Source organism: Portunus trituberculatus, chromosome 39 (genome assembly GCF_017591435.1).
Source record: "Portunus trituberculatus isolate SZX2019 chromosome 39, ASM1759143v1, whole genome shotgun sequence".
NCBI lineage: Eukaryota > Metazoa > Arthropoda > Malacostraca > Decapoda > Portunidae > Portunus > Portunus trituberculatus.
The window spans coordinates 20,524,457-20,551,425 of record NC_059293.1 but is presented as its reverse complement, the minus strand read 5'-3'; the positions used below and the strand labels follow the sequence as shown (position 1 = coordinate 20,551,425).

Sequence of the window (26,969 nt, the reverse complement as noted above, 5' to 3'; positions counted from 1 at the left end):
TATAGAAAGACAAGTAGATGTATAGACAGTTAAATGAACAAACGGGTGGACGTATGGATAAATAGATAAACGGATGGATAGATAGAGAGAGAGAGAGAGAGAGAGAGAGAGAGAGAGAGAGAGAGAGAGAGAGAGAGAGAGAGAGAGAGAGAGAGAGAGAGAGAGAGAGAGAGAGTAATAATAAACAAGTGTTCGTGGAATTGAACATGGTAGAGAGCACTATAATGGATAACAACAGTGATGATCAGTGTAATGTATCTGCTTTGGGGTTAAGTATATACTCGTTATTCTAATTAGCTCACCTCGCACCTGCCTGCCTATGCTGGTGCAATAATACCTGCCAGTTCTTCGGCTTGCTCTCATTACCGCAGCTCACATCTGTCCAACCTAACCTGTCCTCATGCCAACACCGCCCGGATCATCACCACTGCCTGAAGGAAAACCAACATTTCCTTCCACAAACGCGAACTCTGATCATATTATTACGTTCTGACAATAGGTCATAAAAGAAGCGGACAGAACAAGATAATAAATGATAAAATACGTTCAGTTTCGTGCGACTTGACTATTTATTTAATCATATGAATTACTGCACTTGTTATTTATTATTATTATTAGTTATTTATTATTATTATTTTTTTTTTTTGCCATTTTGTCTCTTCCAGCGTTAATGTTTTTCCGCGGAAGAAAATAAACACACATTTTTATGGCGGTGGAAAAGAGAAAAAGGATATTTTTCATATTTCCTCGTGCTGAAAGTTTGGCTTGTAGCATATAGACATTTCCTGCAATCTTACTCGCTTAGAGAGAGAGAGAGAGAGAGAGAGAGAGAGAGAGAGAGAGAGAGAGAGAGAGAGAGAGAGAGAGAGAGAGAGAGACAGAGACAAGAGAGACAACCACGTATTTTCTTTTTTCTTCGTTTTTCTTTTTTTTTTTTGTCACGTGCGTTCTCATATGTCAGCAAAATATTTAGGTTTTGCATAAAAGTAGAATGTCACACAGAATATCACTGGCATGTATGTTACCCGTGTGAAAATATTATATATGACTTCTCTGTTTTTCATTTCGCTTCTGTTACTTTTGTTGACCCCCTCTTACTACTTTCTCCCTCACACACACACACACACACACACACACACACACACACACACACACACACACACACACACACACACACACACACACACACACAAACACACACACACACACTAGCTCGTAAAGTATCATGGTGCTCTACCTCCTCCAAGTACACGCTCATTTGCAAGAGAGAGAGAGAGAGAGAGAGTACGAGACTGCCACGCACGAGGTATGTTGGGTTCAAAATTAAAATGGCTAAGTTGGCTACACGTTTGCATTCTTATATGTGTAAAGTGAAATGAGCATAATATCTCTCTCTCTCTCTCTCTTACATAAAGACTCCACACTTTTTTTTTTTCTCTCTACTCTATGTCAGGTACTTTCAGTTGAGTATTATCTCTTTCCTCTCCGCCTCACTTTCTATCGCCCGCTGAAGGTAAACAAGCGTGAGTAACTCGGATAAAGATCAAAGAAAGGTGACGCGAGGCCTGTTTGCGCCACACAGGTTAGTTCCAGCTGTATTATTCTGTTTTCAGCCACTTACGTGTTATCATAAAAAACATTTTGATGGACCATACCTTCCAAGTTCTCCTGTGACTGTAATATTTGGTTGTGGTCAATAAATATCTATCTATTTGTCTGTGCTTTCCTTTATTGGCAACATAACTCTCCTGGTGTGGGTCTGGTGTGGTCTGCAATAAGGGAAGTGAGGTGGAGGATGGATTCAACACATGCTCTAGTTTCTTCTTAACCTCTTCAGTACCAGGACGCGTTTTCATATTCATTCTGGTTACTATTTGGTGATTTTATACAGTTTTAGAAAGTTATGCTGGGGATTGAAATAGTGAAGACTCTGGCCATTAATCTTCTGACGTCCACAGACCCTTCTTGTTTTCAATAAAATGGTCTAATCGTACACATATCTCAAGGTAAAAAATGTGTCCCAGTACTGAAAAGGTTAATCAACGTTACTCCTTTGATATCATAGTGTTAATTATTAGCAATGTTAGTGATTGGGCTTATAGGAATCCGTCAGTTGGCTTTCCTCTGTATTCAGCATCATTTCTGTCGAGTGTTCGGTGTTGAGCGGACTGTGCTTCAGAAGAAATGTAATTGATATATTCATTACACAATCATACTTGTCATTATCAGTATTTCTACTCCCACCAACAAGAATAATATCGCCAATTTGACCTTTATTATGCCCTTATCCTTACCAACGGAAGGTTTTTGTACTTTTTTTTTACGATTAGCAATGCTGTTAACCTCTTCAGTACTGGGACGCGTTTTTATCTTGAGTTGTGGGTGTGATTAGATGATTTAACTTACATTAGGAAGGATATATGGACAATTTAGCAATATAATTAAACCCATTCAGTAGTGGGAGTCATTTTAACTTTGAGTTTTAGGTGTAATTAGACGATTTTACTGATATTAGGAGGGTTTATGGAGGTTACAAGAATAATGGCCACAGTCTTCACTATTCTAATCCCCATATGAGTTTCTGAAGCCGTATAAAATCACCAAATAGTAACCAAAATGAATAAGAAATCATGTCCTGGTACTGAAGGGTTTAAAGAAGGGTTTAACTCTCCTTTTTATCTCTATCGCCAGTGTTCAGTGAAGCTCAACAGAAGTATTCACAGCAAATACTCGCCAATAAACACCTCACCTCACGCAGTCTTTCTCTCTGCTCCCAGATATTCACCAAAACCATTGAAGAAAACAGTTCCTCACCTCACAGGCTTTCTACCAATCTGCACTTCCCCTTCCTCCCTCCTTTTCTCACTCTCCCTCCTCCTCCCTCTTTCTTTTTCTTGACCATTCGGTACCTCCATTCACACTTTTTCTCCCTCACTTCCCTCTGCCCTTCATCTACTCCTCCCTGCCTTTGTTCATTCACTCCTCCCTCTCCGCTGTTCCCTTCCTTTTCTCCGTTCCCTCCCTCAGCTTCATTTTATCCATGGTTGTTCTCAAGTTTGCTCTACCGTAAACTCTGCTTCGCCCAAAATAAGTTTTACCTTCATTCTAATCGAAGTCGCGCCCTCCGTGGGTCTGCAGGCAGGAGGGAGAGAGAGAGAGAGAGAGAGAGAGAGAGAGAGAGAGAGAGAGAGAGAGAGAGAGAGAGAGAGAGAGAGAGAGAGAGAGAGAGAGAGAGAGAGAGAGAGAGAGAGAGAGACATTTGCCCTCACTAAGGTTCTCTCTCTCTCTCTCTCTCTTCATCAAAATTTCCACATATACACACAGTCAGTTTCCATCGCTCACGGGCAGAGCACCACACCAACACCCACACCCAAGGCAACTTCTACAGAGAAATTCCGTCATAAATACAAGACCAATAGCAATTTTCAAACACATTTACTTATTTCTCATCAAACGAAAGAGAGAAGAGAGATTCAAAGTGGTGGGTGTGAGACAGGAAGGCGCAGGAGGCAGCATATTGGAGAAGAGTGATGCGTTGTGGTGACCTCTAAGGGGGAATCAGAAAGGAAAACAGAGAGAGAGAGAGAGAGAGAGAGAATACACAAACACCCACACTACACCCATAGTCACTCATACACACACTCACAACGCTAATTTCTTTTCTGGTAATGACTTTTATTTCACCCCAGCTGATCTCCCTAATGGATACGAGAAAAAAACAAATGAAAAGGGTAACCATAAACACGTGGCTCTAACATGTCAGCTGGGAAAGAATGATCATCGCCTTTTGTTCAGCTGTGTGAGAGAAAAAAAGAGATGTCGAAAAGCTGTCACACGGAAGCGAGGGACATTAATCTCTTGGTACCACTTGCCGTGTATCTGGTGAGTGGCGGGCAGCGAGGCGTGATGTCGTCAAGGTAAGACAACCACACGACCACAGAAAAAAAAAAAAAAAAATCACTGAAGCCTCCACACAGTCCCAGGAGTTTCATTTAACACGAGGAGTAAGCGAGAAACAGCTCCCGAAAGTGTTCCTGCTTCCGCACCCGCTGCCTCGCTTAAGTTTCCTGGAGTCATGGATCGTTAGTCTCAAACAACACTTCAATACCAACAAATTACTAGACTTTGCTTCCACACTTCACTTGACTTATTCCCTCTCCTCTTACTATTTCTAATGTAGCAGCGGCATTGACCAAAAGTAACAATATTATGTAGAGAGAAAAGCCCCGCTGACAGATAATGATCATAATTTAAGTTTACATCGCAATATGAAAAGGTAATTGATAAGGATAATGAATTGATAAGGTTAACTGTTCCATCTCACCTCACATCCGTCCATTCTTTTATCACCAATCAAATAGGAACATTACTTTTCATCAGACTGATTAAGGACTGATAACCTGCAGACTATAATCGTACACTCCAGTACCATGACATGTTTTCATATTTATTCTGCTTACTATGTGGTCATTTTATACAGCTTCAGAAACTCATGTAGGAACTGGAATAATGAAGGCTCTGGCTATTAATCTACTGACCTCCATACACGCTTCCTAATGTAAATAAAATCGTCTAATTACATCCAAAACTCAAGATAAAAATGCGTCCCAGTACTGAAGGGGTTAATGCACACTTTGAATCCTCGATGATTTATATATATTCAGAAACTTGTGTGGAGATTAAAATAAGGAAGGCTCTGACTATTAATCTTCTGACCTCCATACACGCTTCCTAATGTAAATAAAACGTCTTATCACACCTGAAACTCAAGATACAAATGAGTCTCAGTACCCTTTGAATTCTCGATGATTTATATATATGCATTTAACATCAATAAAGTATTCTACACTCTTCCTTCTCCAGTTCTTGCGCAGGGGCGAGTATATCAAGGCCACTTTACAGATGACACACTCGAAAAGCCACTTTGACGCACACTGACACTCCAAGACTCGCAGGACTCCGTGGCGCCACAATCAATCACAGACTCAAGCTGACGTTCGAGAAATTTTGCAGCGGCATGATAAACGGAGCTGTGACGCCCCGCCGCGGCCGCCCCGACATTCAGGCGGCGACACAGGCAGTCAAAAGAGTGAGTGAAGCAGAGCAAACCTTCGTATGAAACCTTCCTGATCAAGCGGCGGTATTCCCGTGATTTTGTTCCAGCCATCATCATCATCACCAGCCTCCATGATTCCACTGCAGACTGACTGACTGATTGCTATTCCGCCGAGACAACAACAACAACAGTCTCTCCTTGGCAATTGTATCCTTGAATGCTTTATTTGGAGAGAGAGAGAGAGAGAGAGAGAGAGAGAGAGAGAGAGAGAGAGAGAGAGAGAGAGAGAGAGAGAGAGAGAGAGAGAGAGAATATATAACATTACTTACAAGATGGACATTGTGACCTTCCAAAGTCTTCCTGAGAAGCTCAAAATATGAAAGGTCAACACAGCTAATTGTCCCAAACAGAACCTGCCACAAGCAAGACTAGGACACTTGATCTTGTAGAATTGCTATCGTTAAGGATTTCACGGACGTAAGAAGTGTCATCTTTCCGGCTCTTCCTCCCCAGCAGTGATCTTACGAGGTGCTTCTTTACGGATATAATAAGACTTGACGAGGAATTTCAGAAGAATCATTTAGTTTATTGTCCTCTATTGCTTAAAGTCTTCCAACCACGAGCTGCCCAAACAGTACCACTAAATCACGTTCTGGAAGCTACAATTTTCTTTTAGGGTTTTAAGGTAATACTGGACAGGAGATCACGTCACGGTTGTCTCCAGGGAACGTTCATTTGCTTCTCCATCACACCTGTTGACATGAATTGACTGAGTTAACACAATGGAATACAAAGGAAGAGAAACAGTAACAGATCTTGAAGTTTTGACCAGGCAGTTTGCAGTAGAGGAAGAGGAGAGCAGAGAAGAGCAGAGGATAGGATAGAAGGAGAAGGAGAAGAAGGAGCAGGAAAGAAAGAAGGAGAAGAGAGGAAGTAGAACAAGGAGAAGAAGAAGAACCTACAATATAAAAAAATAAAGATAGAATAGAAAAAGGTTGAGAAAATTAATGAGGGCATCCTTTTCATTAATGCGGCGAGAAGTTGAGAATGAATACATGGAGTGGGTGAGAGAAATTACATGTGTGAGAGTAAATTAATATATTAATTAAGGAAGAGGAGGGAGAGAGGGAAGGAGGGGAGGGAAGGAAGGAGGGAGGGCCATGAATGAATGCCCTCCCAACTCTCGTAAGTTCATAGGCCAAGCAAGAATGGTTCGTGTAAAATATCAACATGTTTCATCAAGGTTAGGTTAGGTTAAAGTAAATAAGGTTAGGTTTGGTTAAGTTAGGTTAAGTTAGGTAAGGTTAGGTTAGGTTAGATTAAATTAAACAATGTTAGGTTAGTTAGGTTAGGTTAGAGTATATTCATTTAGCTTTTCAATATGTTCCACCAAGGTTAAGTTAGGTAAGGTTAGTTAGATTGGGTAATGTTAGGTAAGGTTAGATTAGCTTAGGTTGGTTTCGTTAGGTTAGATTCAGATAGAGTTTCGACACGTTTCACCAAGGTTAGGTTAGGTAAAGTAAGGCAAGGTAAGGTAAGGTAAGGTTAGAATTGGCTAAGTTAAGTTAGATAAAGTTAAATTCATGTAGAGTTTCAATATGCTTCACCAAGATTCCTCCCTCACTTCCTCCCAAACTGGCAGCACCCCAGGCCTTGCAGATACACAAATACTTATCAGACATGCAACCAAACTTTCGTCGAGCCGCAAGGAATAGTGTTTTGTTGGCCTGTGTTTCCATTGTTTGCCGCCAGGGATCCTCTGCGCAACACAACTCCGGTGAAACTCAGCAGATTTATATTTAGAGTTACAAAAATGTTATAAGCTAGTGTAGATTGCTAAGGCATTCCAAAGACCGAGCACACACACACACACACACACACACACACACACACACACACACACACACACACACACGTTTGTAGACTCAACAAGGACAGTAGAGAGAGAGAGAGAGAGAGAGAGAGAGAGAGAGAGAGAGAGAGAGAGAGAGAGAGAGAGAGAGAGAGAACCTTCGCGATAAAGAAAAACGTCGCCATTAATTTTCCAGACGTCATCGTAAATTAGTCACTATTAATGCGATACTCATAACTGGACCACCATCGACCGCACTGTCTCTTTTGAACCATTTGCAGACGCAGGAAGAAAGAGGAAGCGGGCGAGTGAACGTGAGTGAGGTGGCGGACAGGAATGAGTGAGTGAGCCTATACGACGAATGAAAGATGAATGAATCAATATAGAAAAATGGTTGAATTGACACAAGAATCGTAGTTGTAGTAATAGTGGTGGTGGTAGTAGTAGTAATAGTAGTAGTAGTAGTAGTAGTAGTGAGTGAGCCAATAGATAAATGGGTGAATGGACACGAACCTCCATCATTCACTCACTCACTGACAGCCGCCTCATTCATACCATTACTTGTAAGTTTTCCTTCATTTCTTTTTTCAAGTGGATACTTTATTAGTGTGTTAGTCTATTCATTTTTCGATGTTTTATGTTTTCACGTTTACTTTTTGGCTATACGTGTGTTATTTGTATATTTTTCGTATATCTCTTGTGCGTGAAGGCTGTCATAGGAAACAGGAATATGAAAAATGGCCAGCTTAATTGCCACTCCCCCAAAAAGCGTTACAGTCTGGTTGGTTTATTTAATTCTGCTACAAATATCATGGAACTCCTCTCTTAAAGTGCTTCTTGCCGTCGCTAAGAGGAGGAACAGTAAAGGAAAGCAGCTCCGTAGTGTAAACGCTAAAGGGATGGAAGGGTGAAGCTACAAATTAACTCTTACATTAATAAGCTTGACAAAACAGGAAGGAAGTACACCGAGAACATTTTCTATTTTTCATCAACTCCATTTTCTATTCCCTATCTACTCTATACACCGTGAGACCATTTTCTATTCTCTCTCTCTCTACCTGTCTTATACAAACTTCCGTTCACTGTAACCCACTCACTCACCTTCTTAACCTCTTCTCTTTCCCTACACACCACGATCTTCCTGGGACTATTCTATTCTAATCTACTCTATTCTCTCTATTCTATTCCTCTCTACCCACTCTATACAAACTTCCGTCAGTGTAACCCACCCATTCACCCTCTAAACCTCTTCTCTCTCTCCCTATACACTATGATCTTCCTGGGAAAACTATTCTATTCTACTCTATTATATTTTATTCTATTTCATTCTCTCTTTTCTATTTACTCTCTACCTACTCCACACAAACTTCCATACCTTTCCTCCTAACCTCTTCTCTTTCCTTACACACTAAGATATTCCTGGGAAAACTATTCTATTTTACTCTATTCTACTCTATTCTCTGTGGTCTATTCACTCTATACCTACTCCATACAAACTTCCATCAGTATAATCCACCTACGTCTCCTCCTACTCTTCCTCGTAACCTCTTCTCTCTCCCTACACACTACACTGTACGACCTTCCCGGGAAAACTTAATTAACGGTGTGTCTCAACATAGCACATTACGTTGCCCTTAGTGTGATTGCTCTCAAATCGAGTCTTGTTTACAACCTGGCGTGGCGTGGCGGATATTAAAGGAGTTCTTACATTGAAGCCAACCAGGTTAGAGACTCCTGAATAATGCCTTGCTTCGTCCCTCGCCCTAGAACCAGGTGAGGGGCGGGGCTGGCCTGTGGGAGGAGGAGGAGGAGGAGGAGGAGGAGGAGGAGGAGGAGGAGAAGGAGGAGGAGGGGGAATAGAACGAGCTCCACATGCCTGCTTCGTTACCTGTCCCCCATAAAGTGTGGTGTGGATTAGGTGGTGCTTTGTGGGTCTCTTGGAGTTAGGTGAGCCTAGAAGGTAATTTTGATATGCAAGAGGTGCCCCGTAAACAGACATTACGGGGGGCATGGTGCTTGAGGGTGATGGTGGCAGTATTGGTGGTAGCAGTAGTAGTAGTAGTAGTAGTAGTGGTGGTGGTGGTGGTGTAAAGTGGTGGGCCTCGTATGAAAATAGTGTGGGAGAGATTGTGGCTCATCTGACTGGTGGTAGTGTCGAGGTAATTGGATATAATATAACAGAGCACTGAGAAGATGAGGTGTGGCGGGACGGCGAGGCTGATGGTGGGATGAGAAGGTGTGGCGAGATGAGAGAGATGACCGAGAGAGAGAGAGAGAGAGAGAGAGAGAGAGAGAGAGAGAGAGAGAGAGAGAGAGAGAGAGAGAGAGAGAGAGAGAGAGAGAGAGAGAGAGAGAGAGAGAGAGAGAGAGAGAGAGAGAGAGAGAGAGAGAGAGAGAGAATGTGTGTTAGTGTGTGCGTGCTAATGTGTGTGCTATTTTTATGGAAGAAGGGAAGCTGGCCAAAGGAAAAAAATAAATGATAAAAAATACCTACTTGATTGCCAGTTCTCTAAAAGGTTAGCAGAGTTAGCCAAGAGACTGGAACAAATATCTTCAAACCTTCCTCTTAAAAGAAATCAAGTCGTGTGTGTGTGTGTGTGTGTGTGTGTGTGTGTGTGTGTGTGTGTGTGTGTGTGTGTGTGTGTGTGCATGAGACTAGCGACCCTTTACTCCCTCACGCTGGAATACTCGGCCCTGAAAGCAACAAGTCAGCGTGATAATGAGGTTCAGACACTTAATCACGCTGCGGGGTTGCCAAAAAAAAAAAAAAAAAAACAGGAACCACTTGATTAATCCGCCAGAAAATATGTAAACGACTAAAAGTGACACAGAAATCTTGCATTCGATTAATCTTCATCAGAAACTGACAAAATTTGTTACACGAGGAAGAGAAACGGAAAGGGATTTATATTTGTCCACATTGTTCATTTTGTATAATATAGGCAGTCTCTCTCTCTCTCTCTCTCTCTCTCTCTCTCTCTCTCTCTCTCTTCCAGCTCCCCTTAGCCTATTTTTCTTTATTTTCACTTCCAATTTCTCTCCTCCTTTCCTGTTATCCATCCTTCTCTCCCTGAGGCGCGTTGCCTGAATTAAATTTTACTCAGTGAAATTACTACGTGCACTCGGATACTGAACAGCTACCCACGCTACGTTGTTCAAATATCTCACACACACACACACACACACACACACACACACACACACACGCACACACACACACACACACACACACACACACACACACACTTGTATTTTTTTGCGTCGCTCTTTCACAAAATACATAATTGCTACACTAACATATTTTAATCATCAGCCAATTAATGGAAATCTATCTAACAGACTTCGTTAACTTTCCAATGCATAGCTGAGATGTGAAGGAAAAGTAAAATGCTTTCAAGTTGTTGTGATATTTTCTGCCGAGTTAACCAAACATCTACACATGCACGAATATTTAATCCTTTCATGCATATTACACTGGTGAATCAAACATGACAGAAAAAGTTTATCCCCAGGTCTCTTACTTTTGAATTATATAGTGTAGGTTATCACGAAACAAGCCAGGTGAGACTAACGACAAGTGTGCTGCTGTTTGTTCCTCTTTCCTCAAGTACAATAAGAGAAACATATTGAAAAAAACACACTCATCTTTATCCTTCGACATTTCATACTTTAACCCCTTCAGTACTGGGACGCATTTCTACCTTGAGTTTTGGGTATGATTAGACGATTTTATATACATTATGGAACTGACTATGGAGATCAGAAGATTAATGGGCAGAATCAATATTTAAATCACCTCATAAGCTGCATAGAATCACCAAATAGTAACCAGAATGAATATAGAAACACGTCATGATACTGAAGAGGTTAAGATGAAATAGTGTAGGTCTTAACAATAGCAAAAACAAGACTAATGGTGTTTTGCTCATTCCTTTGTGTTCCTTTATGCTTCTGATCAATCTTAACGAGCTGCAACTGGAGTCTGTAATGCGATGGTCCGTTACCTTATATACTACCGTGCTTCTCTCTCTCATTACGTAGTCTTCCTCTTTGATGTGTTCCAGTATATATTCCGTCTTTCTACAGGAAGCCCACTGATCTTACTGCTGCTTTTAACTCTTTTTCTTGGGCGAGGATATAAGCCGAGTTAAAGTAGTGTGGCTCTCAATAGGACTCCACTCTGTTACGTTACGTGTTCATGCATGTTTTACGTTGCGTTGTGTTACTTGTCGTTCACACACACAGGCCCGACCACTCCTATCCGGACAGAAACTCAGGAAAAGCCACAATCAAGAAGAGAAAATTGTATATTGTCAAGAGTTTATGTATAGTATGTGGTGTGTGTGTGTGTGTGTGTGTGTGTGTGTGTGTGTGTGTGTGTGTGTGTGTGTGTGTGTGTGTGTGTGTGCGCGCGCGTTTGCGTGTGTATTTATATATATATATATATATATATATATATATATATATATATATATATATATATATATATATATATATAATTTCCTACCATGGCTGTTGCGACACTAATTAATGATATGTAATTATTTAAATAAGTCTTTTTTTCTCAGGAACAAGTGTTATGTAGATGGTATTAAATTAAATGAATTAATATGAACACTTTCTAACTGTAAGATCACTCAGGGAATACATCAAACAGCTTTGGTGGCAATTAACTGATTAAAAGTTACCTTCTCGCTACCTACATATTGTGAACACCTAACACACTAATAGTCTCCACTCGAGTCACCGAATGAAGACACTACCTATTTAATAGTAGAAAGAGAGATAATGGCGAGAGGAGAGAGAGAAAGAAAGATGGGTGGAAAAAAGAGAGATAATGGTGAGAGAAGAGAGAGAAAGATGGGTGGAAAAAAGGTGTGAAAGAAATGGGAAAGAACTGATTAGGATAGAAAGATAAGGATGAAAAAAAGGGAAAATGAAAAAAAGGGTGGAAAATTTAACTTGACCAGTGATATAGGATGCCTACATATTGTGAACGCCTAACACACTAATAGTCTGCACACGAGCCACCGATGGAAGACACATTATCAATTAAACAACACAGAAATAGGAAATGATTTAGTAATCTAATTGTAATTTCATCATTTGTAATATTTGAATTATCTCGATGGAAAAAAAAGGAAACAAGCACACATCAGTAAATCATTTTGTTCTCGCGTCATCTGAAAACACATACACTCATATAATGAAAAAATAACTTATGAACGCATTATATATTTTGAACTAATTCGACGTCAATTATGAATTATAGTTAAATGTTTTGCTGTGAACGAATAAATTAAAGCGCACCGAGAGACGAGCGGCGTGTGCAGGAATAGCAGGGAACAGTGCGCCGCCCCCCAGGACTGGCCAGGCGATGTATTTAATATTCAGTAGGGAATATTTCTCCCTTTTAATATACGAGGAGCTTCCCTGTCATGAGCATACTCCTTCCAGCTATTATTATATTAATAACTTAAAATAAATGTCCGCTCATTCACGCATTTCCACGCCAGGAGGGGGAATGGAAACCAGCGCGAAGTTGGCGCCACATCACGCCACAACCACCTCACACCAACACCGCCGCCGCCATCACTAACACTGACACCACCATCAACACCACTATCGCCAGTATTTCCACCACCATCACCACTATTACCACCATCACTAACATCATCTTCATCAACGTCACCACCACCATCAACACTAGTACTACTCTTTGTTCGCCTTGTCCTGCGGGAAAATAAGATTAATTGCCTGTGTCTCTATGCCAGCAAAGGGAATAAGAGCCCAGTGTAAGAAATCATTAGGAAAAGACATTTACATCCATTTAGTTAAAACGAGCCAGAATTGTTATATGATGCTTAATCAGAGAATAAATTGAGCGTACATTATATAGCAAGTAAATTAAATTAAAGTGCAATGCAATATTTCATGTAAGTCATTTAGTTATGTAGGAAAAAAATAACCCTTAACCCTTTCAGTTATGGAATACATTTTTACCTTTAGATTAGTGCACGATTAGACCATTTTATTGACATTAGGAAGTGTCTATGGAAGTCACAAGATTAATGGCCACAGTCTTCACTATTTTAATCCCACACATGAGTTCCTGGAGCTGTATAAAATCACCAAATATTAACCAGAATGAATATAGAAACGCGTCATGGTACTGAAGACGTTAAAACTCCATAACACACTTAAGTACTGGAGTGAGAGCAGGAACAGTAATGGAGAGAAGAGATCTGTACTTTAAATGAATCCTAATATCATTTTAGCCACGATGAATGCAATGTTTCTGTGATTTGTAATGTTGAGCTTTACGTGAATACTCGAAACGCTACAATGACACCTACACTGTTGTCATTTCTACCCACTGCTCAATTAACGTGTCATTTGGTGTGGTGATGAGCCATTGCTGAGAAAACTATTATGTTATGTGTCCGCTGAGGAACTTGCCGGGTTTTTGCTAATCAGTTAATTGCCGTGAAAACAGTATGATGTGTTCTCCCAGCAAGCTTAGATCTTACCGCCTTTGATGTTGACATTAATGTGTTTAATTCAATAGCATCTGTGTATCACTTTGTTGCAGTAAAGAGCTGCTGACACAATTATGTTATACGAGTACGTGCACACACACACACACACACACACACACACACACACACACACACACACACACACACACACACTATACTCATATCATTGATTTTAAATTACCTGTTCATTACATGACCTTCATTTTTTGCTATAATTAAAAAAAAAAAAAAAAACGAAATCTTATTAACTGTATTTGCCTTTTTTTTTTTTTTTCCGGACAGAACACTGAATTACTGGAATACTGTCCAGCAACAGAAGCTGTAAGAGGGATTCACACCAAGGCCTTCATGAATAAACCACCGCTGTCCCCACACCACTGAAATAACTAAACCTCCTCGCCTTCCTTCCAGTATTCAGGGGAAGAGCACAACACAAATATCACCAATAGAGTCAACCTTGTACCTGTAGCAAATACCAAACACCACAAACAACCATAGTTTAACCCCTTAAATACCATAACGCGTTTCCATATTCATTCTGCTTACTATCTGGTGATTTTATACAGCTTCAGAAACTCATGTGGGCGATTAAAATAGTGAAGACTGTGGCCATTAATGTTCTGATCTCCATAGACCCTTCCTAATGTCAAAAATTTGTTTAATCGTTCACGAATCTCAAGGTAAAAATATGTCCCAGTATTGAAGGCGCTAAAGGTCAAAAAGAGATGAAATTAAGGGAAAAGATTGTATCCTTTCCGCGAGAGAGCGCACCCCATCGCCTCTTATGAAAGAGAGGAGGAGGAGGAGGAGGAGGAGGAGGAGGAGAGACCGCTAGGTTTAATTTCCTGCGTGGCGTCCTTTGTGAGGGCCTCGAGTATCGCTCCGCCACGTGTCAGCCGCACCAGTCAAGGGGATTTGCATGCAGATCACAAGCATGAAATGTTAGGGATGTATCAGGAGAGAATCTACCCACACGTTCGTAACTTTTTTAATAAGAGTGTCCGTGATGCAGGTGAAGCGTGACGAAGAAAGCCGAAGAAAGAACAGAAGGAAGAAGACAAAGAGGGATGAAAGAAAAAAAAAACCGATAACGAAAAGAGAGGATAGAGCGACTGGGGACTGAGTGTATGGGTGTGTATGGGTGTGTGTCTGTGTGTGTGTGTGTGTGTGTGTGTGTGTTGGGGGGAGAGGGGTGGAGGGCATTCAAAGGAAACCAGCATTGTTGTGTTGGAGAAAGACTGCAAAAAAGGAGAGAGGGAAGGAGAAAGTTAAAATGAAAAATGACTTGGGAAATGTGAGAGAGAGAGAGAGAGAGAGAGAGAGAGAGAGAGAGAGAGAGAGAGAGAGAGAGAGAGAGAGAGAGAGAGAGAGAGAGAGAGAGAGAGAGAGAGAGAGAGAGAGAGAGAGAGAGACGAACAAGACGATAAAAGAAGAGAAAAAGCAACACAACAACAAATGAAGAGATGAAGGAAGAGAGCAAGAAAAGTGTAAGAAAACAAAACATGAGAAAATGCAAGGTAAGAAACAGGAGGAGGAGGAGGAGGAGGAGGAGGAGGAGGAGGAGGAGGAGGAGGAGGAGGAGGAGGAGGAGGAGGAGGAGGAGAAGCTGAGACTTGTGATGAAGGATGGCACGGAAATAATGAAAGAAGCAAGAGGAGAAAGAAGAGGAGAAATAGCAGAAGATGAAGAAGGAAATAAAAGTAGACACAGGGAAGAAGAGGACAACATACCGATTGAGATACGAAATACGAGAAGAAGAAGAAGAAGAAGAAGAAGACAAACAAGAAGAGGCGATAGAAGAGCAAAGAAAGGAAGAAAAAAAATAAAGAAGGGGAAAAAAGTGGAAGGAAAAAGGAAAATGGGAAAATGCAGCTACAAAAAGAAAACAATGAGGAAAAAAACATAAATAAGAAGGAAATGATAAAAGGAAGACAATGAAGAAGGAACACACAACACTATACATAAGGAAAAAAAGGAAAGAAAATGGGAAAAGACGAGAAGGATAAAGAAAACGAAGGGCAATGATTAGAAGAAAGAGAAAATGGAGGAGGAAAACACATCATACATAAGGAAAAAAAAAAGGAAAGAAAATGGGAGAAGGGGAGAGGCGTAAAGAAAACGAAGGGCAAGAATTAAAGAAAAAAAGAGAACGTGGAGGAGGAAGACACAATACTATGCATAAAGAAAACGAAGGCCATGGATGAGAAAAGAGAGAAATGGAGAGAGAACACACAATACTACATATATAAAAAAAAAGAATAATAAAACGAGGGGCAAGGTTTCCCCAAAGATAAGGATGGAAGATAATAATGTTAGTGTTGGATCACTGGGCTACAGCGGGAAGTTTGGTGGTGCCGTGTAATTATTATGAATCAAGCGAGCCCGCCAACCATGGGCCATAATTTTCAATAACGTTTAAGAGAAGACAGGCGGGAAATATTGCCTAATGAATCAGGATGGGCTTGAAAATAAGCACAAATTTAAGCAATAAACTACAACTAACTGAAAATAAATCTCCCCGCAGCCAGACACACACACACACACACACACACACACACACACACTCTAACAACTACTATGAAATTGCTATAGGATGCCAAGACACAATGGTAAACCTGCGCTGAACTCGAGAGGGAGTGACGAGTGGCGGGACAACAATGTGAGCGATACAGACTGGGGAGACAGAGAGGGAGAGAGAGGGTGAGAGTGAGGGAGAGAGGAAGAGGGAGAGGAAACGATACAGCAGAGTAGAGATCAGTCAGATATGCAGAGAGAGAGAGAGAGAGAGAGAGAGAGAGAGAGAGAGAGAGAGAGAGAGAGAGAGAGAGAGAGAGAGAGAGAGAGAGAGAGAGAGAGAGAGAGAGAGAGAGAGAGAGAGAGAGAGAGAGACTACAGACAAAGGATACCAACACATGAATGATTACGAAAACGACGAAGAAAAAAGGAAAAGGAGATTTGGAGAAAGAAGAAAATATATATAAATAAATGAAAAATTAAATAATGCAAAGTATGGAAGGACAGAGAGCCAGTTAATAATAGTTAAAAAATATATGTATAGAAAACTAGGACAAAAAATCAGAAGCATAATGAAATACTAATCCATCTTCTCTTAATGGACTCTTAACCCTTTGTCTCCCTCTTGGTACATCTTTCCCTAATCACTAATCACTCTGGCGCACCTTTACTTGTTCTACAGCCACATGTGATCTTTAACACCTTCATTACTAGGACACATTTTCACCTTGAGATTTGTAAACGACTAGACCATTTTATTGACATTAGGAAGGGCCTATGGGTGTCAGAAGATTAATGGCCATAGTCTTCACTAATTTATTCCGCACATAAGTTTCTGAAGCTGTACAGAATCACCAAATAGTAAACAAAATGAATATGAAAGCTTGTCATGGTACTCAATGGGTTAAACTGGGGAAAAATTGAAAAAAAGTATATTGTTTTCCATTACAAACTTTCCTTGGTTTTATGAAAGTGGGAAGACCTGGCCAAGAGTAGAAAAATTGAATAAAAAATGCACCTACTCAGTCGCCAGTTCTCTTACAGGTCTGGATGCCTATAAGGACTTCCCGCATTGCTTCTTGTGCTTCCATACCCTTGAATGCCATGACACGTTTCCATATTCACTCTGGCTACTATTTGGTGATTTTATACATCTTCAGAAACTTGTGTTGGGGATTAAAATAGTGACGATTCTGGCCATTAATCTTCTGACCTTCATAAACCCTTCCTATGATAAATGAAATAATCTAAACACACTCAAAAATCAAGGTAAAAATAGGTCCCAGTAATGAAGGGGATCAATAGTTTCGTGTCACAATGAAAAGGGTTAAAACAATTTCGTGCAACAGGGAAGCAATAAAAGCAATACAAGGACACTCCAAAATATATAAAAAAAGATTTATTCGATCTGTGCGAGAAAGGAGTGAGGCATAGAAGGAGAATGAATGACTTGACTGCCACGCTGCCCTTTCCTCTCTAAAGGTGGTGCCACTCACACGCCTTACATACCTTCAAAGAGAGAGACAGCACAAAAATAAATATATATAAAAGGATGGCGCAGTCAGAACCCGAGGTAAAAGTTTGATCCTGATGAGATAAAAGGTTAAAAAATGTTCTGTATTGTCTTTTTTTATCATTTTATTCTCTTATTGTTTGCTTCTCCTAATCCCTGTTTCTCCTAGCCCCTTAAAAATACTGGGACGCATTTTTTATCATGAGTTTTGAGTGTGATAAAACAAATTATCTTCGATTTGGTCTTGTTTATTTTATTATTTCATTCGTTTCTTCTTGTTTGCTTCTCCTAATCCCTGTTTCTCTTAACCCCTTAAAAAATACCGATACGCATTTTTTACCATGAGTTTTTGATGTGATTAGACGATTTTACATACACTAGCAAGGTTCAGTGGAGGTCAGAAGGTTAATAATTCAAAATCTTCACTGTTTTGATATCCCACATGAGTTTTTGAAGCTGAACAAACTCGTCTACAAGTAACCACAATAAATATGAAGAAGTGTCACGGTACTGAAGGGGCTACTGTTTGTTTGTCCATTGCTTGTTACTCCTAAGGCTTGTTTCTCCTTACGTTTTGATCTCCTTATCCAACGAAGTGGTGACATTATTCTATTTTGTGTTTGAGTGATGTGTATTCGATAATGATTAAATGTGCTTCTAGTAGTGTTGTATTATTAACCTCGAATACATGGAGGCGAGAGAGAGAGAGAGAGAGAGAGAGAGAGAGAGAGAGAGAGAGAGAGAGAGAGAGAGAGAGAGAGAGAGAGAGAGAGAGAGAGAGAGAGAGAGAGAGAGAGAGAGAGAGAGAGAGAATTACGTAACTCTGCACTCAACATGTAATCACTTAAACTTGAAATGGAGAAAAAAATATAAAAGAATACACTATAAACGAAATCTCTCTCTCTCTCTCTCTCTCTCTCTCTCTCTCTCTCTCTCTCTCTCTCTCTCTCCGCCTAGCTACGTAACTCACCCGGAACACAATACCAGCTCAGTCTTATCTCATGAAATGCAAAGGAAACTCCAGCGGAATTTACACATCCAGGTAATACTAGTCTTATTCTCGACCCATAACTAAACTACCCTCGTGCGGTAGGTGATTTTTAAGCCCCCTTTTGTGCTCCCCAACACTCGCACGCCCGGGAGAATCCAAGAGGTGAGTTAAAGAGCCGTAAAATAAAGTCTTGATAAAATTGTCTGAGTACTTTGAGTCTTAAATATCAGTGTAAGAGCGACAGGTTTTTTTCTTTTCTATTTTCTTTTTTTTTTAGATCAGGCAGGAGTTAGTCGAGTGAGGTATCAGTCAAGCTCAGTTGTGGATGAGGTGGAGTGGTAGGTAAGGTAGTGATTGGTAAGCTATTATTGAGGGTAGGAAGTGTGATGGGAGAAGGACACGGAGAGGGAGAGAGGGAGGGTGAAAGAGAGAGAGAGAGAGAGAGAGAGAGAGAGAGAGAGAGAGAGAGAGAGAGAGAGAGAGAGAGAGAGAGAGAGAGAGAGAGAAACACACACACACACACACACACACACACACACACACACACACACACACACACACACACACACACACACACACACACAGCTTTCATTCAAGTCACAGGAGACACCGATAAATGAGATGAGGGGCGAGTACCGCTCTTTCCTATTCCCTTAAGTCATGTACGCCTCGGATTGCCTGCCCAGACACGTCCTCTCACTCTCACTCTCTCTCTCACTCTCTCTCTCTCTCTCTCTCTCTCTCTCTCTCTCTCTACACCTCACTCAGCAACACCAACGCCGGAGTTCACAGACTGAGAGTGACGTAAGATTTCACAGTGCAATGCTACTGTGTCTACTTTTGAAGGGCTCTGGAGGAAGCTGGTGCAATGTTAACCCATTCAGTACCATGACACGTCTTCATATATATTCAAGTTACTATTAGACCATTTCGTACAGCTTTGGAATCTCATGTGGGGATTCAGATAATGCAGATTCAGGACCATTAACCTTCTGACTTCCATAGAACCTTGCTAGTGTAAATAAAATCGTCTAATCACACCCAAAACTCATGGTAAAAATGGGTCCCAGTATTGAAGAGGTTAACCTGTAGAAGACTTGTGAGAATTGTCTATCTTCGTTGTGATTTTGAAGTTACTCCTCATTGGGGCTTTTGAAAATTAAGGTTCCTATTTTCACCTCTTTGTGTTGTCAGGTGGACTTGCTTGTTCTCCGCATCATTTGTCAGCTAGCGAAGGTTGTAGTATTAGGTGCAAATCATTAGTACTGACATTCTTACACTTGTATATCATTAGTCTTTAGTTGCCATTCCTAAAATAAGAACAAACAATAAGCTTTACTCATATTTATGCCTACATACATTACTTGAATACACAAACACATGATAGATACATTAATTTACATTATTGACACACACACACACACACACACACACACACACACACACACACACACACACACACACACACACACACACACACACACACTGAACGCTTTTTTATTTTATTTTCTCATATCTCCCTTCGCTTCAGCTCGACAAGTTGGTGCTAATACTTCAAACTGATGTAAATTAACGTATATTTGTATGTTAAAGTAGCAACAAATGATTACTTACTTACTTACACATTCACGTAGGGCTGGGTCAGGCACGTGGTCGGCTCTCCTAGGTATGAGAAATATTCCTACATGGCAATGCATTAGTCAGATAAAACACGCATATTTCAGAGACGGCCGCGGCACACCGGTTGTTTATGTGGTTTAGTGTGGCATGTATGAATGTCCTCCTCTGCACACGTCACTATAACTCTGCCCCCAAAAATAAATACACAGAATACAGGCGAGCAGCTGGTATATTGCGGCCCCTGTAGACTCTGACAACTTTATTTAGGAGGGGAAAACAAAATCGAGCCCCAACAGCAAACGAATCAAAGGTAAGCCACTCACTCACTCACTCAGCTGTCCCGGGTTAGGTTAGGTAATGTTAGGTTCGGATGCGTAAGGTTAGGGTTGGTGAGGTGAGATATAGCCAGGTAAGATTAAGTACGAGAGGATAACTGGTCAAGGGGAACAAAAACGGAGAAACAAAGTGGCCCACGGGATAAGGTCAGGTTGGGTAAGGTAAGGTAATGTAAGGTAAGGTAAGGGAAGATAAGGTAAGGCAAGGCAAAGCAATGTAAGGTCAAGTAAGGTAAGATCAAGTAAGATAAGGTAAAATAGAATTAAGTTCGGTTAGTTTATGTTTACAAGAAGGAGCCAGTGAGGAGGAAATATCTGAGAAAACAAAGGAAAGATGCAGAACGTGTTGTTTGAGTGAAGACTGCGCGTGGAGGAAGAAAACACAGGAGGATTATACAGACAGCGATATTCCCTAAGGCTCCAGATTCAAGGTTTCCTCCCTTTCATCACAGCACACAACTCACCGAACCAGGAACATCGAGATTTGGTAAATAAGAAATCTGGTGCACTTTACGAGGCTGTTTGTGATCCTGTCTTTGCTAAACTAGTCTACACTGCACTCGAAACATGCATAAAAACAGAAAATATTACACATAGCACAACATCAAGGAAACCCACCAACTTTTCTCCTTTACCGTGACAAGCATCTAGTGTGATGAATTAGCCTGAAACACCTTTGCAAATGAACTCCTGAGGGAAAAAAATACACGAAAGCATAAAATTCACCATAACAAAGACACAAATCTATAAAAACTCATTTCTGAAAGTGTGACAGCCATGAACCACGGTAACCTAATATAACCTGACCAGAAAAAATAAAAAAATGAAAAGAAAATGAGAAATCAATGAATATCTTGCCTCATAAACCCAAAACTCTAAATTTCCTCTTATTTTTCAACCCTGCCAAAAAAAAAAAAAAAAATAAATAAATAAAATAACGTAAAGGCACAAAATATCTCTTTACCTCGCAGTGCTTTCCTAATGACGTGAGACTGGCGGGACTGACAAGGCGTGAGTTCGCTTCACTCATATTTTGAAAGCCATGACAAGACCGCGGATTATGAGGCTCGTGGACGCGGGGCAGGGCAGTGGGCGGACGTGAAAGAGAGTGCGGGAAAGTGGTGGTAAGTAGGGGAGGTAAAGGCAGTGAAAGCGATGCAAGGGTGAGGAAAGACGGAGTAAGAGAAGCGATGAAATGTTAGTGTATATAATTTCAAGGGAAAGAGAGATAAAGATGAGAATCTGGGATGAGAAGGGCAAAGAGAGAAAAAAAAATATATGGAGAAACAGCAGCTTGTAAAGGAAATTACAGAAATGGGAATGAAGGAGGAAAGGAAAATAAATGTAAGGAAAAGGAGCAGCAGTTTGTGAGGAAAGCTGAGAAGAAAATGAAGGCAGCGAGGGAAAGATGTTAAGGAGGAGAATCTAAGCGAAAACGGAGATGAAAAACAAAGGCTGATGAGTAAAGAGGAAAAGTTGAGGAAGGAGTGGAAAAAGGAAAGCTGGTGATTAAGGACTGAATGATGAGGGGGAAAGGAAGTGAGAAGAGAAGAAGAGGAAGAAAGAAGACTGGCAAGGAAGGAGGGAGCAATTGTGAGGCAGGAAGGGGAAGCAAAGAAGTGGAGTTCTAAAGAAAGGCTGCGAAGAGAATGGCTGCGAAGAGAATAGCGCTCGTAGAAGGGAGTTGGGTGGAAGGTTTGGGGAGGGGCGCGCTGTTGCTCACTCGTGTTTGTCGCTCTGTGTCATAAATCAGTGCTAATGAAGTCATTAATCAGGCACAAGCATCCTGTTTTCGGGAGCGATCATTAACTCGCGCCGCTAAAGAAAATGTCTTCGCGTGGCGCATTCCGCTAAGTGTTATGGGAGGCGCGGTGCTGCTGCCAACCACAACCACCCACCGGAGAGGCGAAATTGCAGGTTAATCGATTACTGTGAAGGACGTGGGGGGTGGGGAGGAAAATGTTTTGAGGAGTCACCTGTCGCTGCTCGTCCTGACAAATGATGTGTGGGTGTCAATGATAATGTAGTTTAGTCATTGAGTGCGGAGGCGTCACTCAGCGGCGCCTCACGCAGGGCCTCGGTGGGCATTCCTGCCAGCATAATTACATTTCACACTGTCCACTTCTGACCGTGAGAGTAATAAAAGTTTTATTATTTAGCCTCACAAATTTTCCATGTCTTAATAATGTGGAATGTGCGGCGCGGAAGACCATAACAGGAATTGTTGGTCATTTTTATTAAAGGCAACACGAACAAACATATTCATAGTTCTCTCCACAATTCAGAAATTTGCTGCATGTCAACACTGCACTCCTTCCGTTTGCTTATTTGTTCAGATAACTAATAAGTATTTGCCGATTAAATCCTCTGAAACATAACACATTAAGGATTTATCAAAACTGAAATGACAGAAATCTTTGTGTAGTTGAAATATAAATGAGTTTATTTCCATAGCTGGGCACGCTTAAGAAATTACGTCATTCTAGTAAGAGTTGTATTAACTTTAAAACCTTCATTTCCAAGACAGTTCAGTAAACAGGACATTTCCATCAACTGTTTCCTATGGTTTCAATCCAGATTTCTAACATAAGTATCTTTGAATCCATGAATCTCGGCTTGAGTCACCTTTACCTTGACAGTTTATCTGCACTTCGACGTTACTTGGCTAATGGTATCTGACGAGGCCCCGAGGGGACCTGTGGCGCTCCGGATGCTGCAGTCAGGGAGGCCACCAGGGACCAAGAAAAGTTTACAAACCACTGCCGAAGAGGACAAGGAAATGGAGGAGACTGTCCAGGCTAGATGGCGACTTCTTTTCTACAATTTCCCGGCTTAACCTCCTCAGTACCATGATACGTTTTCATATTTATTCCGCTTACTATCTGGTGATTTTATGCAGCTTCAGAAACTTACATGGTGATTGAAAATAGTGAAGACTGTGGCCATTAATCTTCTGACCTCCATACATCCTTTCTATTGCAAATAAAATCGTCTAATCATACCCAAAACTCATGGTAAAATTGCGTCCCATTACTGAAGGGGTTAAACACAGCGACAAACCACGATTTTTGTTTCATTGCCGCAATACACGAACAAGCGTAACGACATTCACGGAAATATGTTCAGGTTCGTTGTTTACAAAGCGAAAAGGTTAAAATGAGACGAAAGCTCTTTAATAATGGCGACGAGTATTTAAGGAAATTATTGGTTGCCTTCATTTTTATCATTATTTCTAGTCACTCATTAACTCACACCATTGAAACCATCAGAACACAATTTAGGAAAAGAAGTTTGATAAAGTAAAGACAATAACGCATTAATATATATGATGTGCGATCTTACAACAAATACAATTGATTTCATACATTTAAAGACCCCAAGCTTTAAAGAACGGCAATATATCTCACGTATCCTCGTATTGAACAACGAATATGGCAACAATACACACAACTATATATACTCTGCGATTTTACAACAAACACAAGTGATTTCATATAATTAAAGACCCGAAGCCTTAAAAACGGCAACATAATTTTACGTCTCCGCGTATTTAACAACGGCAACGGCAACGACAAGCTTCATTCCCTCAGGAGCAATGGCGGCGAGGGTGACGCGGCGCCATGCAAGGTGACCCGCGTGACATTCTCGGCGGGGCGCGGCTGATCCTCATGTTTACTTGTGTAACTGAGAAAAATACGGCTGTGGAAACAATGTCACTTTGAGGCTTGTGTGTGTGTGTGTGTGTGTGTGTGTGTGTGTGTGTGTGTGTGTGTGTGTGTGTGTGTGTTCTTTTCTCCTGTTTATGATCCAGAGTGGAACTTTGTTTTATGGCGAACAAAAAAAAAAAAAAAAAAAAAAAAAAACACGCCCTCAATCCAGTACTTTATCCCTAACATTGGGAGTGACGCGTGGTTTGAAGCAGTAGCAGTAGCAGCAGCAGCAGCATCCTGACAGCCTGACTAGTAAGTATATAGTATGGTAAATGTGCCGTATACTGTGTGGCAACGCTACACACTACATAAACACAATCAGCGTTTAGAAACCCATTGTAACCTTCTCTTGATCACAACCTAACCACTATCTCCTTATCTAACTTAACCTAACCAAACCTAATCTAACCTAACCTAATTTAACCTAACCTAACCTAACCACTTTCTCTTTATCTTAACTTTTAGAAAACACCTCCAAAATTCGATTATTTCAAAAGCCCTCCGAGTTATGACTGTGAAAAGAGAGAGACAGAGAGAGAGAAGATCGGGTTTCCATGCGAGTGATACATCCTCCCTCTGGATTATCGTGAAGTGTGTGGCGCGGAGGATACGAAGATAAATGCTCTTATCCGCCAATCAAATTAATTGCATTGCCTTGCTCCAGGACATTCTTGGGAGTGGATATGCATTCCTGTGCAAGATTTACGTGTTTACAACTATTACTGCATTGAGGTAGGTACTAAAATTTAAGATTAAGTATTAAATGAATAAAAAAATTGTATAAACTCTAGTTTGTGTGTGTGTGTGTGTGTGTGTGTGTGTGTGTGTGTGTGTGTGTGTGTGTGTGTGTGTGTGTGTGTGTGTGTGTGTGTGTGTGTGTGTGTGTGTGTGTGTGTGTGTGTGTGTGTGTGTGTGTGTGTGTGTGTGTGTGTGTGAATCCCTGGAAGTGTAAGGAACGGAAGGTACGCATTTCAAGATTTTAGTTGATTTTAAAGGTTTAAGTGTCACAGGAAGGAAAGATTATTGCCACCGGATGAATAGGAGGACTGCGCGCAAGCACACACACACACACACACACACACACACACACACACATATTTCCATTATTTACCTGACCAATAAAAAGTGAATCATTACAAAACAAACACGATGCTGCACGTAATTAATGAACAACAGTAATGCACGTTTTCTTTTCTATACCTTTTACCAATATCGTTTAGAATCACAGCAAGCGTTTTCTCCAACAGTGAGCGATGGTCATACCTAAGCAGTTCTATAATTCCTAAGTAATTAGTTAATTGTAACTCAAAAATAATCCATCGGCAATAGGAGTTCCGAAGCAATCCTATGTAATTATCACTTGTATTACTTAACAATCTGAGTGTAATTATGTGTAATCCGAAAAGCATAACATTTTTGAGTCAGCTTAACCCATTCAGTATCACGACGCCTTTCCATAATCATTCTGCTTAATATTTGGTGATTTTATACAGCTATAGAAACTTAAGTGGGGATTAAAAATAGGGAAGATTCTGACCATTGATCTTCTGACCGCCATAGAGCCTTCCTAATGTCAATAGAATCGTCTAATCGCCCCCAAAACTCATGGTAAAAATGCGTCCCGGTACTGAAGGCGTTAATAATTGTAATGTACAATACTTTTACATATTCGCAAGTAAATATAATCCTGTGATAATCCCTTGTTATGATACGTGTCACTGTTTATTATCGTAATTGATAGAAATATCTCTAATCTATCATAATTCTTCAATATTTACAATTCATGGGGATACAGAATTACACTTTATGATACGATACTCGATCCCAAAGACGATGAGATGCGAGGAAGGATGTTGAGCGAGAAATGATCTCTCTCTCTCTCTCTCTCTCTCTCTCTCTCTCTCTCTCTCTCTCTCTCTCTCTCTCTCTCTCTCTCTCTCTCTCTCTCACACACACACACAAAGGCGCCATCTTCCTTGAGGGGTGGGGCACCAATCCCTTCTTTTTACAATCTGCTTTAACAGTATCATATCTCACCAACTATTTGCTACCTATTTTTCTTTTCGCCTTGATATTTGTGCTTCGGAAATAATGCTGTACAATACATACTTCAAAAGAGCATCTGCTGGCAAATGGCTGGCGAGAAGAGCACAACAAACAGCGACGCCAGAAATAATTTTAACATATAACGGGATGCTAAGAGTCATAAAGAAAAGACACGTTGCACAAAGCTTTGCTCGCAGCTGTCCGAACATCAAAGAGAAAACGAAAAGATTGACAAAAATAAAAGTTAAGTTCTTATTACAAAAAAGAAAGAAAAAGGATATAGCAGACTATACATTTACGTTAATAATTATTCATTGTATCGTATCATGTAACTCACGATACGTTTCTCCGTTAACGGATGACGTGTGTTTGATTTATATTTCCATTTATAAACAAATTGATTACTCCTTATAACCGTGAAATGCTAAGATATTCTACACTACACATTTTCAATACGTGGTCGTACTTTCAATACTTCCAACAGGGGTACTTACTTAATTAGCCCCAGTAACCACTGAAGGGGCAGCATGCAGGGCTCGTTGTCATAACGGGAGTGTCTCGAGGGGGGACTGCTTCATTAACCCACTTAGCTTTCACGCTGTCTACAAAAGGAAGAATGAACATATAAATTAACATACAAACCTAAATATATGCAATTATAGCAACACACACTAAGAATTTGAAAAGGTTAGGAGAACGTGGAAAGTAAAAGTAATGCTACAGTCAATAGTGAAGAACAAAAGACAGGAGTTGTTGTCTTAGCGTGTCTGTTCTTCACGAAGTCTTTAAGAAA

The 26,969-nt window shown here is 40.6% G+C and overlaps 1 long non-coding RNA gene across 3 annotated transcripts in view; it reads right to left on the bottom strand.

The window, feature by feature from the left end:
- LOC123515730 overlaps nucleotides 1-26,969 on the bottom strand; it is a 138,531-nt gene that overhangs the window by 84,824 nt on the left and 26,738 nt on the right. For all 3 annotated transcript variants that reach the window (XR_006677984.1, XR_006677983.1, XR_006677982.1), the window contains exon 2: nucleotides 26,671-26,778. This is a non-coding gene — a long non-coding RNA (uncharacterized LOC123515730). The remainder of the gene's footprint in view (nucleotides 1-26,670; nucleotides 26,779-26,969) is intronic.